This window comes from Giraffa tippelskirchi, chromosome 10, assembly GCF_054371585.1.
Source record: "Giraffa tippelskirchi isolate mGirTip1 chromosome 10, T2T-mGirTip1v1.2.pri, whole genome shotgun sequence".
Classification (NCBI taxonomy): Eukaryota; Metazoa; Chordata; class Mammalia; order Artiodactyla; family Giraffidae; genus Giraffa; species Giraffa tippelskirchi.
In genome coordinates this window covers 56,751,562-56,765,944 of record NC_137284.1, presented here as the reverse complement: position 1 = coordinate 56,765,944, position 14,383 = coordinate 56,751,562, and the positions used below count along the sequence as shown (strand labels likewise).

General features: G+C 39.9%; 2 long non-coding RNA genes across 3 annotated transcripts in view; one reads left to right on the top strand and one right to left on the bottom strand.

Moving 5' to 3' along the window:
- LOC145522604 (uncharacterized) overlaps positions 1-14,383 on the top strand; it is a 140,033-nt gene that overhangs the window by 117,775 nt on the left and 7,875 nt on the right. The window lies entirely within an intron of this gene.
- On the bottom strand, positions 5,084-12,777 carry LOC145522605 (uncharacterized). Its single transcript, XR_014066056.1, has 3 exons — positions 10,829-12,777; positions 8,692-8,895; positions 5,084-6,766 (listed from the first exon to the last, which is right to left on the bottom strand). It is a non-coding gene; the product is annotated as an uncharacterized LOC145522605 (long non-coding RNA).

Genomic DNA, 14,383 nt, shown 5'->3' with positions numbered 1-14,383 from the left:
CTTCCCCCAGACAGAGGTAGTTCCTCTTCTTCCTTACCTTTGTAGTACTTTATGCTAAGTGTGTATTTTGCATCGTGTTCTGTGGTTATTAACCCACCTGCCTGCTCACTGAACTCCGAGAAACTTGAGTGAAGGGACTTTTTATCGTGGCAAATGGTCAGTGTTCAATAAATACTCGATTAATAGGAGCAGTGGTTATGATGAGTTACATTATGCTAAGGCTTTTTAAAAATTTTCAATTGGAGGATAATTGCTTTACAATATTGTGTTAGTTTCTGCCATACATCAACTGCTAAGGCTTTATATATATACTTCTGTTTGCTTCATAGTTTTCAAACACTTTCCACTAAGCTGTTTATAAGGCATGACCTTATTCTACACTCATAGCTGTGAGGTGAGACAGGCAGAGAAAAGACGCTTCGAGGCTAAATGATTTATCCAACTGTCAACACACTTTCCATTGAGACTGTTTGTCTTTGGGACTGAATCTTGTCTCCCTTCTGAGTGCATGGTGTTCTTGTTCCAAAGGAACCTTCTCAGCCCTGTCTTACTGGGGAGAGTTCTGCACTCCAGAACACTTTTCTCCCCTCTTTTGAGCAACCAACCTCTCCTCAGGCATCTGTCTTCCAATTTCCGGGTCAAACTCACATTCTCTCTGAAACCTAGTCTTCAGGAGAAAGCAATGTGATTAAGTTTAATTTACACTAAGATGTTAATAATCCCTGAGACGTATTCACATTTTAAGATTTTAACAGTGAATTCCTTACAGCACTCATGCATCTATCTATCTATCTGTATATATATATACATATTCATATATATTCATGTTAGTGTATATTTGTGTGTGTCTAGTTGTGTTAAATGTGCATTCGATAAAAATTTCCTGGGCCTTTAGGAGCTATTTCTTTTCTTTCTTTTTAAAAGAAATTTCTATAGCTTGCAGTCCAAATGCTACCATGAATGAGTCCTTCAGATGATCAGCAACTAGTCATTATAACCTTTGGGGGAGACACAGTGCTTCATGAATGAGTCATTAGTTCTGGGTCCAGAGAACAAATCTGAAGGACCTTTTCATATCTTATAATTAAATACATTCTGCAGCTCCAAGATAAACATGCTGATCTGACAGTGAGTTAAGGAGGTTTATCAGCATTTGTGCACCTGCAGAGTTACATTAAAAGACATGAGTTCATTAAAACTCCCCGTGCTTGTGAGAACAATGAGGAATGGTCGTAGGTGCAGAAAAGAAAGACGCTACTAGACGGCTGTTTAAGCTCATCTTTGACGGGATGAACTCATTCCATCCGACGTGTCCAGCTGTGCAAACAGCAGTGCAAGTGAGCTGCAGTTACTGTCCTAAAACACAGGATCAGAGCAGAGGCTGGGCCATGTGTAAACGATGCGAATGTTTAATGTACTTGAATGCTACGAATGCTACATGGAGGGGGAATGAGAGCCCCACAAGTGACAGGAGATATTTGCTCACTGTCATGAAAGGAGATTGTATTTTCAGGGCCTTCCAGGAACATTTCTCTTGCCAGAGACTTTTTGCCTTTTGAGGCCAATGTTTCCTAAGATGAAAAAAACAATACAAAACATCAATCTTTCAAAAAAATCCATAGAGAGACAACAAGGGTTGCCACAGTTACCATTGTTCTCTCATAGAATCTCAGATGAGGAAACTGTGTAGATTTGTGTGTGTGTGTGTGTGTGTGTGTGTGTGTGTGTGTGTGTTGAAACTTCACCTGCAAGAACATCTCAGGCTACAGAATCGATAGGTGGGGTGAGACTGCAACAGGAAACCAGAGCCTGGGCTAGAAGACACAGTCATGAAAGTACTAGAAAGTTGTTTGAAGGGAGCAGAAATCAGGTTTCAGAAGGCTTAGCAATAAATAGAAGGGTCCAAGAGCAAGACAGATCTTGAATCTGTGCTGACCTTGTCTGAGGATGTGATGGTGGGAATGGATTCTTTCTGTGAGTAATCTGAGCTGAGCATGGGACAAATGGAAGAGAGTGTAGTGGAGGGAACCCAGCAAATCCTAATCCTCTGCAGACACATCCCCAACCCTCCTGGTACTGCCATAGAAATAAAAGAATGGAGGATCCATAATACCTCCTTTCTTATTTCCCTAAGACCTCAAATTGCTATTTTTGAAACATTTCTGAGTGCATAATATATATAGGTTGATGTCTTTATTAGTATTAGGAGCTGCATATTGTGGATTGTGCTCATGTACAAGGGCCTTAACTGATTGCATCTTTTTGAGAGTTGGTCTAGAGGCATCGCTCTTCCACTCTGGATTTACATAGTCAGGAAAGCTTTTAATGCCCCATATAGAAAAGATTGCTTCTGAAAATTTCACTGAAGTCTATAATTACATTTTTCCTTATTTGAGTCATGCTTCACTAAACATATATCACCTCTTCATCTTCTTGGTAGAATGCATGATAAGAACTAAAATAATCTGTTTTTAAAGAAAGTTAACTTATTAAAATGTTAGCATGGATAGAGTCAGTTTAGTCCAGGTCAGTCGCTCAGTCTTGTCTGACTCTTTGCGACCCCATGAACCGCAGCACGCCAGGCCTCCCTGTCCATCACCTACTGCTGGAGTCTACCTAAATCCATGTCCATTGAGTCGGTGATGCCATCCAACCATCTCATTCTCTGTGGTCCCCTTCTCCTCCTGCCCTCAATCTTTCCCATAATCAGGATCTTTTCAATTGAGTCAGCTCTTTGCATCATGTGGCCAAAGTATTGGAGTTTCAGCTTCAACATCAGTCCTTCCAATGAACACCCAACTGATCTCCTTTAAGATGGACTGGTTGGATCTCCTTGCAGTTCAAGGGACTCTAAAGAGTCTTCTCCAACACCACAGTTCGAAAGCATCAATTCTTCGGTGCTCAGCTTTCTTTACAGTCAAACTCTCACATCCATACATGACTACTGGAAAAACCATAGCCTTGACTAGATGGACCTTTGTTGACAAAGTAATGACTCTGCTTTTTAATATGCTATCGAGGTTGATCATAACTTTCCTTCCAAGGAGTAAGTGTCTTTTAATTTCATGGCTGCAGTCACCATCTGCAGTGATTTTGGAGCCCCCCAAAGTAAAGTCTGCCACTGTTTCCCCATCTATTTGCCATGAAATAATGGGACCGGATGCCATGATCTTAGTTTTCTGAATGTTGAGTTTTAAGCCAATTTTTTCACTCTCCTCTTTCACTTTCATCAAGAGGCTCTTTAGTTCTTCTTCACTTTCTGCTGTAAGGGTGGTGTCATCTGCATATGTGAGGTTATTGATATTTCTCCCAGCAATCTTGATTCTAGCTTGTGCTTCCTCCAACCCAGCGTTTCTCATGATGTACTCTGCATATAAGTTAAATAAGCAGGGTGACAATATACAGCCTTGACGTACTCCTTTTCCTATTTGGAACCGGTCTGTTGTTCATGTCCAGTTCCAACTGTTGCTTCCTGACCTGCATACAATGAAACTAAGCCAAGCTGTGTGGGGCCACCCAAAATGGACGGGTCATGGTGGAGAGGTCTGACAAAATGTGGTCCACTGGAGAAGGGCATGGCAAACCACTTCAGTATTCTTGCCTTGAGAACCCCATGAACAGTATGAAAAGGCAAAGAGATAGGACACTGAAAGATGAGCTCCCAGGTCGGTAGGTGTCCAATATGCTACTGGAGATCAGTGGAGAAATAACTCCAGAAAGAATGAAGGGATGGAGTTAAAGCGAAAACAACACCCAGTTGTGGATGGTACTGGTGATAGAAGCAAGGTCCAATGCTGTAAAGAGCAATATTGCATAGGAATCTGGAATGTTAGTTCCATGAATCAAGGCAAATTGAAAGTGGTCAAACAGGAGATGGCAACAGAAGTCAACATTCTAGGAATCAGCGAACTTAAGATGGACTAGAATGGGTGAATTTAGCTCAGATGATCATTATATCTACTACTGTGGACAGGAATCCCTTAGAAGAAATGGAGTAGCCATCATAGTCAACAAAAGAGTCTGAAATGCAGTGCTTGGATGCAGTCTCAAAAATGACAGACTGATCTCTGTTCGTTTCCAAGGCAAACCATTCAATATCATGGTAATCCAAGTCTATGCCCCGACCAGTAATGCTGAAGAAGCTGAAGTTGAATGGTTTTATGAAGACCTACAAGAACTTTTAGAACTAACACCCAAAAAAGATGTCCTTTTCATTATAGGGGGCTGGAATACAAAAGTAGGAAGTCAAGAAACACCTGGAATAACAGGCAAATTTGGACTTGGAGTACAGAATAAAGCAGGGCAAAGGCTAATAGAGTTTTGCCAAGAGAACGCACTGGTAATAGCAAACACCCTCTTCCAACAACACAACAGAAGACTCTACACATGGACATCACCAGACTGTCAACACCGAAATCAGATTGATTATATTCTTTGCAGCCAAAGATGGAGAAGCTCTATACAGTCAGCAAAAACAAGACCAGGAGCTGACTGTGGCTCAGATCATGAACTCCTTATTGCCAAATTCAGACTTAAATTGAAGAAAGTGAGGAAAACCACTAGACCGTTCAGGTATGACCTAAATCAAATCCCTTATGATTATACAATGGAAGTGAGAAATAGATTCAAGGGACTAGATCTGATAGACAGAGTGCCTGATGAACTATGGACAGAGGTTCGTGACATTGTACAGGAGACAGGAATTAAGACCATCCCCAGGTAAAGAAATGAAAAAAAGCAAAATGGCTGTCTGAAGAGGCCTTACAAATAGCTGTGAAAAGAAGAGAAGTGAAAAGCAAAGGAGAAAAGGAAAGATACACCCATTTGAATGCAGAGTTCCAAAGAATAGCAAGGAGAGATAAGAAAGCCTTCCTCAGAGATCAATGCAAAGAAATAGAGGAAAATCGGTTCTACTGAGATGGATGAAACTGGAGCCCATTATACAGAGTGAAGTAAGCCAGAAAGAAAAACAACAATACAGTATACTAATGCATATATATGGAATTTGAAAGATGGTAACGATAACCCTATATAAGAGACACAGATGCATAGAACAATTTTATGGACTCTGAGGGAAAAGGTGAGGGTGGGACGTTCTGGGAGAATAGCATTGAAACATGTATATTATCATATGTGAAACAGAACACCATTCCATGTTCGATGCATGAGACAAGGGCTCAGGGCCAGGGCAATGGGATGACCCAGAGGGATGGGATGGGGAGGGAGGTGGGTGGGGGGTCCAGGAAGGGGAACACATGTAAACCCATGGCTGATTCAAACAGAATGGGAAAGACTAGAGATCTCTACAAGTAAATTTGAGATACCAAGGGAACATTTCGTGAAAAGATGGGGTCAATAAAGGACAGAAATGGTATGGACCTAACAAAAGCAGAAGATATTAAGAAGGGGTGGCAAGAATACACAGAAGAACTGTACAAAAAAGATTTTCACAACTCAGATAATCCTGATGGTCTGATCACTCACACTCACCTAGAGCCAGTCATCCTGGAATGTGAAGTCAAGTGGGCCTTAGGAAGCATCACTACGAACAAAGCTAGTGGAGGTGATGGAATTCCAGTTGAGCTATTTCAAATCCTGAAAGATGATGCTGTGAAGGTGCTACACTCAATATACAAGCAAATTTGGAAAACTCAGCAGTAGCCACAGGACTGGAAAAGGTCAGTTTTCATTCCAATTCCAAACAAAGACAATGCCAAAGAATGTTCAAACTACCGCACAATTGCGCTCATCTCACACACTAGTAAAGTAATGCTCAAAGCCAGGCTTCAGCAATACGTGAACCGTGAACTTCCAGATGTTCAAGCTGGTTTTAGAAAAGGCAGAGGAACCAGAGATCAAATTGCCAACATCCGCTGGATCATCGAAAAAGCAAAAGAGTTCCAGAAAAACATCTATTTCTGCTTTATTGACTATGCCAAAGCCTTTGACTGTGTGGATAGAGTCAGAGATGTGGTAAAAGATACAATTCCATGTTGCAAATGATTGCAGTGGTGTTTTTAGAAACATGGGTAAGTTCTCTTGGATAACGTTATATATGCATAGTTGATGTCTCTAGATAAACTATAAAGTCCTTTAAGAATGCTATTTGCTTCCTTTTACATCCCCTATCAACCTGACACAATACTCAGCATGGTATACACATGTGAAACATACATATCTAGCACAATACTAGCTCATAAATTTCTCTAAATTATATCACATTTAGTCAACTCCCTAGACAGTATACCCAGGCTTGTCCATTTCATGCATCCTAGGCTCAGGATAAAGCTCAGGATTCACTGGCATGCTGGTCAATAAGTTACTGAAGTTAATCTTCATTTAATGAATCATCAGCAAGGAAGATACACAGATGACAAATTTTAATTTTCAAAAATCTGTTGCCCAATCTGTTTCTCTTCCTTCTGTCTTCCTAATTATTGATTTAACGTATGAGCCCCTCCTCCCAGTTCTTCAGCCAGCACCCTTGGGAGTTCAGTCTTTTGAGGATGTTCTCATTAGAGTCAGTAATTCACCATGGCATATTATATAGTGCCCTGAATATCTATAAAACTGCTCTTTCATGTTACATCCTGGGGTGCTCAAATAATTAATTTGACTAGCTATAAGGAACAATACCTTCTATTGTGAGTGGTGTTAATGTGTTATTCACAGAGGCACATGTATAGACGTGGCTGGGAGACAGGCTTTGGGGGAGATTTTCTCAAGAGGATTTCAAAACTGGAGTCAGGTGGTTCTGTTCTTGGACCTATATGGAGAAATAAAATTAAGTGTAATTATGATTTGCAATAGTCAATCACAAATCGATCCAAATTCTTTCTTTGGGTGTTTCTTTTTCTAATTTTTAAAAGTAAAAAAACTCATAGAATTGATTTGTTTGGTGTCATTAAAAATACTTGCTTGAACTAAAGCATTCCAAAAACATAATACCAGAGTTCTGTTTCTCACATTGATTTGGAATTGTTCCAGTTTTAAAATAGTTTTTGTAGAAAAGTTAAAGACTTTTAATTAATTCATATTAATGACTATTCATGACCCAGTTTGGCTAGATAGAAAGGTAATAACAATAGCCACATTAACATTTTAATTATTGCTAAGTAGAAGTACAGACTGGTTTGAAGAAAGTGAAAGTGTTAGTTGCTCAATTGTGTCCAACTCTTTAAGATAGACTGGAATTCTCTAGGCAAGAATACTGGAATGGGTTGCCATTTCCTTCTCCAGGGGATCTTCTCCACCCAGGGATTGAACCCAGGTCTTTGACATTGCAGGCAGAATCTTTAGTGTCTGAGCCAGCAGGGAAGCCCTGGTGAAGAGTGGTTTAGTTTGTAGCAAACCAGGATTAATTTAGATAAATTTTAAACGTATCTTTTAAACTCCTGTGGAATAATTAAAGAGTCAGGGATCCCAGATTCAAATTCCATCTCCTCCCCTTACTAGGAAGCTTTGAGTAAGTCACTTCCTTTAACCTAGCCTCAGTTTCCTAAGGCCCATGAAATAGAGATTTCTTCCTTCCAACACTGTGTTCTATATTTCTACTTATGATCATCACTTAGACCTCCAATGAATGAATCACTCACTCAATTGGAATAGAAAAATTGAATAGCCATCATTTTTTCTCCTGAGTAAATCCTTCTGGCTAGAGATATTTATGGAGCCAAGAGACAAATGAGTTATTGTCAAAATATTTATATTTCCTTGCATGTGACAGTCCCTAGGCTGAAATTTTTGCTTTAGAGGAAACTGGTTTAGGAAACCCAAGTCAGAATGTAGATCTATTTATTTCTGGGTCACAGTGTGAAAACTTCTCTGGGAAAGATGGGAAGAGTTCTTTTCTATTTTTTTCCAACTTTATAGAGATATTATGGACACATGACATTGTTTAAATTTAAAGTGTATGACCTGTTGGTTTGATACACTTAAATATTGCAAAATGAGAACCACCATAGTGTTAGCTAACACTTCCATCACCTCACATAATTATCACTTCTTTTCTGTGGTGAGAACATTTAAGATCTACTTTCTTAGCAACTTTCCTGTGTATAATAAAGTATTATTAATTATCATGGCCATGCTCTTCATTAGAGTGTATTCATCTTTTAACTAGAAGTTTGTACCCTTTGACTAGCATCTCCCATTTCACCCCACCCCAACACTTGGCTGCCACTTTTCTGCTCTCTATTTCTATGAGTTTGACTTTTTCAGATTTCACATAGAAGTGCCATCATATAATATTTGTCTTTCTCTGCCTGACTTATTTCACTTAGCATGGTGCCCTCAAGGCCCATCTGTGTTGTTGCAAATAGATGGATTGATTTCCTTCTTTCTCCTGACTGAATAGTATTCCATTGTGTGTATACTGCTGCTAAGTCGCTTCAGTCGTGTCCGACTCTGTGCGACCCCATAGACAGCAGCCCACCAGGCTCCGCCGTCCCTGGGATTCTCCAGGCAAGAATACTGGAGTGGGTTGCCATTTCCTCCTCCAGTGCACGAAAGGGAAAAGTGAAAGTGAAGTCGCTCAGTCGTGTCCGACTCTTAGTGACCCCATGGACTGTAGCCTACCAGGCTCCTCCATCCATGGGATTTTCCAGTCAAGAGTACTGGAGTGGGGTGCCATTGCCTTCTCACCATGTCTTTATTCATTCACCCATTGATGGAGACGTATTGTTTTCATACCTTGGCTATAGTGAATAAGTGGGACTGCAGATGTCGTTTTGAGATCCTGTTTTCATGTCCTTTGGATATATACCCAGAAGAAAGATTGATCATATAGTAGTTCTCTTTTTAACTTTGAAGAATCTCCATGCTGCTTTTCATATTGGTTATGCCAACTTACATTCCCTCCAACAGTGCCCAGAGCAGTTAAGTCAAGGAACAGACCTGGAATCACAGTAGCCACAAGCGTTAGCCACACATACTAGCAAGGCAGGCAGTAAGCTTTTGGACAAAAGATGTTGCATCAGAGATTAGAGGCATCAAAGTACACAATATCTAACCACCTGAGGATATTTCCTCCTGGTAACTCAAGCCATATCCCTTTACCCTATCCTTGGATGCCATCTTGAATGAAAGCAAAGGACTATAAGGATGAACAATCTGGGACTAAGTTGTCTTTCCTGGAGAAGCCAAGCACAACTTCAACCAGATCGGGCACTTATATTTCTTTCCTGTCACCCAGCAGGTGGCAAAGACAAAATATTTATTCATAGGCAAAATAAAAGAGGTTGCATTTCTAAATTTTTTGTACATCTAGTTGTATTAAATTTGTGTCCTTGCTGTGGCACAATAGATTATATAATGACTATATTTTATAGACTGAAACAGTCCTCCAAATTTAACATTGGAATCTTAAGTGAAGAAAGACAGTGTTTCTCACATATTTTATCAGATTTGTCACTAAAAGTCCTTTGTCTGCAGGCATATCAATCTGGGGACTACTCCTAAGAACCCAATTGGTAGAACCTTTTGGAGTTAATAAAATTATGTTCCCACTGGTTCCCATTGCTGTTTTGTGCACAATTCCCCACTGAGTATTTGATGAATTTCTACTCCTTGGGGGCCCCAGTTTTTTTGTGAGTATGCTGAGGATCCATCCGTCTTGTCACAGGGAGGAAGATGATTTCCTCTGATAACATTCCCCTGGCACCTGAGGAGCTTATCACAGCTCTTTGTTTGGCTGTCTCTGTTATGCTGGCATGGGTCCAGAACACTGGAAAAGAAAAGGTTGTGCTTTTGCAGGGAACATTTTATTCCCTCTTGGGAAAAAGGAACATGACTCAATGTCAGGAAAGGAAATTCTTCCTACAGATAAAGAGAATGAACATCTGCCTACTTCTTTTAATAGTTAAAACACATTTAATGGTCCTTTTGTATTTTGTTTTCTTGAGGAGCTCAAACTATTTTAAAAAATGGATTTCTGGAAATCAGACCTGCCCCAATCTTTTTGTAAAGCAGGACTGTTTTTTCTCCCAGAAGAACTGGGTGGAGGGGAGGGCCAAAATGGTGAGGTCCCGCTGAGTGTTGATTGGTGGGAGAAAGATCCTGAAATAAGGATCCTGAGTTTGGGTACATGCTGAACTTTCTCCCTGTTGAGAAGCTGAAAGGTGGATGACAGTTATTAAAGATTGATCAGGTTGGACATCTGAACTTATGAATAGGTCTCAACATATTGGCAATGGCACCCCACTCCAGTACTCTTGCCTGGAAAATCCCATGGACGGAGGGGTCTGGTAGGCTACAGTCCGTGGGGTCGCTAAGAGTCGGACACGACTGAGTGACTTCACTTTCACTTTTCCCTTTCATGCACTGGAGAAGGAAATGGCAACCCACTCCAGTATTCTTGCCTGGAGAATCCCAGGGACGGCGGAGCCTAGTGGGCTGCCGTCTGTGGGGTCGCACAGAGTCGGACACGACTGAAGCGACTTAGCAGCAGCAGCAATGTATTAGATGGGAACCTTGTTATTAAATAGTCACAAAAACCACATTCTGATATGGAAGGTGATGGTATGGTACTGCGAGGGATTGGGAAAAATCCATATTGAGTTTCCCTTTGTCTTATGTTGTCATTTTTCATCTGAAAATCATCATTCCTTAATAATAGAACTGTAAGTCTAGAGGGTGGGGAATGTGTTTTATTTTTTAAAAAGTTAAAAAAAACTCCCTAGAGTACCTAGCTTAGCTCCAAGTATGTGCTCCATAACATTGTGGATGTTCCATAAATATTTTTTGAATTGACCTGTGTGTTGTCTAAAGGTAGAGACTCATTGACTCCCACTCAGCAGTTCATATGGACTCTAGGGACACCCCTACCCACCAGATAAGGAGCAGTATCATATTTTGCCATAACTTCTCATCTGTAATGAAAACACGTTTGCCAATGATCAAGGCAGAGAAAAACTTTTTGCTCTGTTTTCTCCAGACTCTAGTTTATGCTTAAATCCAAAATGAAGGATGGTTCTTGTTTCAGAGACTTGTCCTCCAAAATCCTTCTCCACATCTACCTTCTTTAGTCATTGAGCTCCCAGTGTTTTATACAGGGCCCATTTGTTGTTCAGTCACTCTGTCATGTCTGACTCTTTGTGACCCCATGAACTGTAGCACACCAGCCTTCCATGTCCTTCACTGTCTCCCAGAGTTTGCTCAAATTCATGTCCATTAAGTTGGTGAAGCTGTCTAACCATTTCATCCTCTGCTGTCCTCTTCTCCTTACGCATATTGTAATCTCCAGCATCCCTTATGGTTAGATGTGGCCATATACCTCAGTCCTGGCCAATGGAATGACCAGGTAAATGGAAGTCCTGGTAAATGGAAGTACAACTTTTGGCTATTGTCTTTAATAGGAGAGGGGAAATTTCTGCCTTTCTTTCTTCCTCCTTGCTTCATGGAATGTGTATTTAGTAGCTGCTGCTCTGCAACTGTCTTAAATCATGATTTTGGGGATGAAAGTCATGCATGCAGAACAACAAGATAAAGAAGACTAGACATCTTGACACCATGGAACTTCCATAGCCTCTCTGGATTACCCACCTATGGGCTCCTATATGACAGAGAAGCAGCCACATTATTTAATAGTTTAATTTTAAATTTTAATTCTAGTTATAACTTAATTTTAACTAATACTATGTGCAAAGCTAGCTGCCTTTATTCAGTTATCAACCACAATTCTACTGTATAAAACAACATGAACTTGCATTATACAATAGATAAATTTCTATTATAAACCTTTTCTTGGGTAAATTTAAAGATATTTAAAATACAATAATAAGGGTTATAGTTTAAAGAAACCAAATAATTTCTTTTATAAAGGATTTACATGTTTTTATTCTTGCTGTTGTTACAAAAAGGCTTTTTTTTTTTTCTGCATGTATTGAGATGATCATATGGTTTTATTCTTCAATTTGTTGATGTGGTGTATCACACAGATTGGTTTGTGAATATTGAAAAATTCTTGCATCCCTGGGATAAATCCTACTTGACCGTGGTGTATGATTCTTTTAATGTATTGTTGGATTCAGATTGCTAGTATTTTGGTGAGGATTTTTGCATCTATATTCATAAGTGATACTGGCCTGTAATTGTCTTTTTGTGTGCCTGGTTTTGGTATCAGGGTGATGGTGCCCTCCTAGAATGAATTTGGGAGTTTTCCTTCCTCTGAAATTTTTTGAAGGAGAGGTGTTAACTCTTCTCTGAATGTTTGATAGAATTTACCTGTGAAGCCATTAGGTCCTGGACTTTTGTTTGTTGGGAGTTTTAAATCATAGTTTTAATTTCAATGCTTGTGACTGGTCTATTCATATTTTCTATTGTTTCCCAGTTCAGTGTGGGAGATTGTACCAAGAATTTGTCAATTTTTCTTCCATATTGTCCAATTTATTGGCATAGAGTTGCTTGTAGTAATCTCTTATGATTTTTTGTATTTCTATGGTGTCAGTTGTAACTTCTTTTTCATTTCTAATTTTATTGTTTGAGTCCTCTCCCTTTTTTCCTGATGAGTCTGGCTAAAGGTTTATTAATGTTGTTTATCTTCTCAAAGAACCAGCTTATAGTTTTCTTTTGGAATTTAGTGATTTGTTTTATGTTTGCTTGCCTTCCCAATAATTTTAAATCTGATGAATCATGACTTTCTATGGCTCCCAAAGCAATATACTGGTTGAAAATTGGTTTAACATTTTCTATTGTAATTTTTGGGTTTGCTTTTCCAATGAGGTTTTTATATAGCAGTCTATTATATACATGGCTTCCCAGGTGGCTCAGTGATAAAAAAAAAAATATATGCCTGCCAGTGCAGGAGAGGTGGGTTCAATCCCTGGGTCAGAAAGATCCCCTGGAGAAGAAAATGCCAACGTATTCCAGTATTCTTGCCTGGGAAATCCCATGGACAGAGGAGCCAGGCGGGCTACAGTCCATGGGATGACAAAAGAGGATGGGATGTAGCAACTAACCAGCAACAACAACAACTATGTATGTACAAGGTTGTTTTAAGTTACTGGTCACTTTCCAGCCTAGAGGAGTTCTTTCAGCATTTGCAGTGGCCCTAAGGTCCTCAGCAGTGGTACCATACATCCCATACAAATTCCCAAATACTCCCATTGATATCACCATATAACCTAGTATTTAATCCTACCAAGTGATGTGTTTGTGTGTGCATCTTAACATCTCCATCTCCACAAGCTCCTTCATAATCTCAGTGACACTTGCATGAGTATAGTGACCTTCAGCATAGAGAGTCTGAGTCTCTGTGCGCCTCTGTGCTTCATATGTAAGTGCGATTTGAAATTCCTACTCACAGTGCTCATAGCACTCACAGTACCTTGCACAAATTATACACTGAAAGACCGCTTGGTTGCTTTCTTGACCTTTGCATCCGGTGTGGTTTCTAGTACTACACTGAGCACATGCAGGCTGAACTTAGCCTCCCTATACCCACGCACATACCCCACATCTGTTCCCAGATATCTGTTCTCCATCCAGATACTCAAGCTAGAAAACTCAGCTTCAACCTTGATTCCTTTTTCTCCCCCACCTGCCGTATCTGATGGGCCACCAAAGTCTGCCAATTTTACCTCTTACCTTTACATTTCTTGAGCATATCTGCTCCAGAAAGATGGGGTTTCTGGCTTCCATGTCAAGGTCATGTGGGATTTTTAACCCCCTTCAGATGTATTGTATCCATTAAGATGAGTAAACTAAATCAAGGAGTTTATTCTTAGTCCTTTTTACTTGTATATGTTCCAGGCAAATACTTAACCATGAATTTTCATTTGAGAGACAACCTCATTTCTTTAATATGCCCAGTCTGATGCTTTTAAGAGTTTCTATTTTTCTATTCTCAATAATATAACAAGTTTTTTTGGAGGGATGGAAGCTGATCAGAGGATGACCATAGAGAAATTACAATAGAGTTGTACAACACAATTAGCTGGGCTGGAAAGTTCATAAAATAATGTCACAGCTTAGTGGTGATTTATACACAATGACCCCAGCACAGCTAATCTTTATTTTTATTTTTTAAAAAATTTATTTATTTTAATTGGTGGCTAATTACTTTACAATATTGTAGTGGTTTTTGCCATACATTGACATGAATCAGCCATGGGTGTACATGTGTTCCCCATCCTGAACCCCCCCTCCCACCTCCTTCCCCATCCCATCCCTCTGGGTCATCCCAGTGCACCAGCCCTGAGCACCCTGTCTCATGCATCAAACCTGGACTGGCAATCTGTTTCACATATGATAATATACATGTTTCAATGCTATTCTCTCAAATCATCCCACCCTCGCCTTCTCCCACAGAGTCCAAAAGACATATAGGGTGTCTTTGCATATAAGGTCACCGTTACCATCTTGCTAAATTCCATATACATGTGTT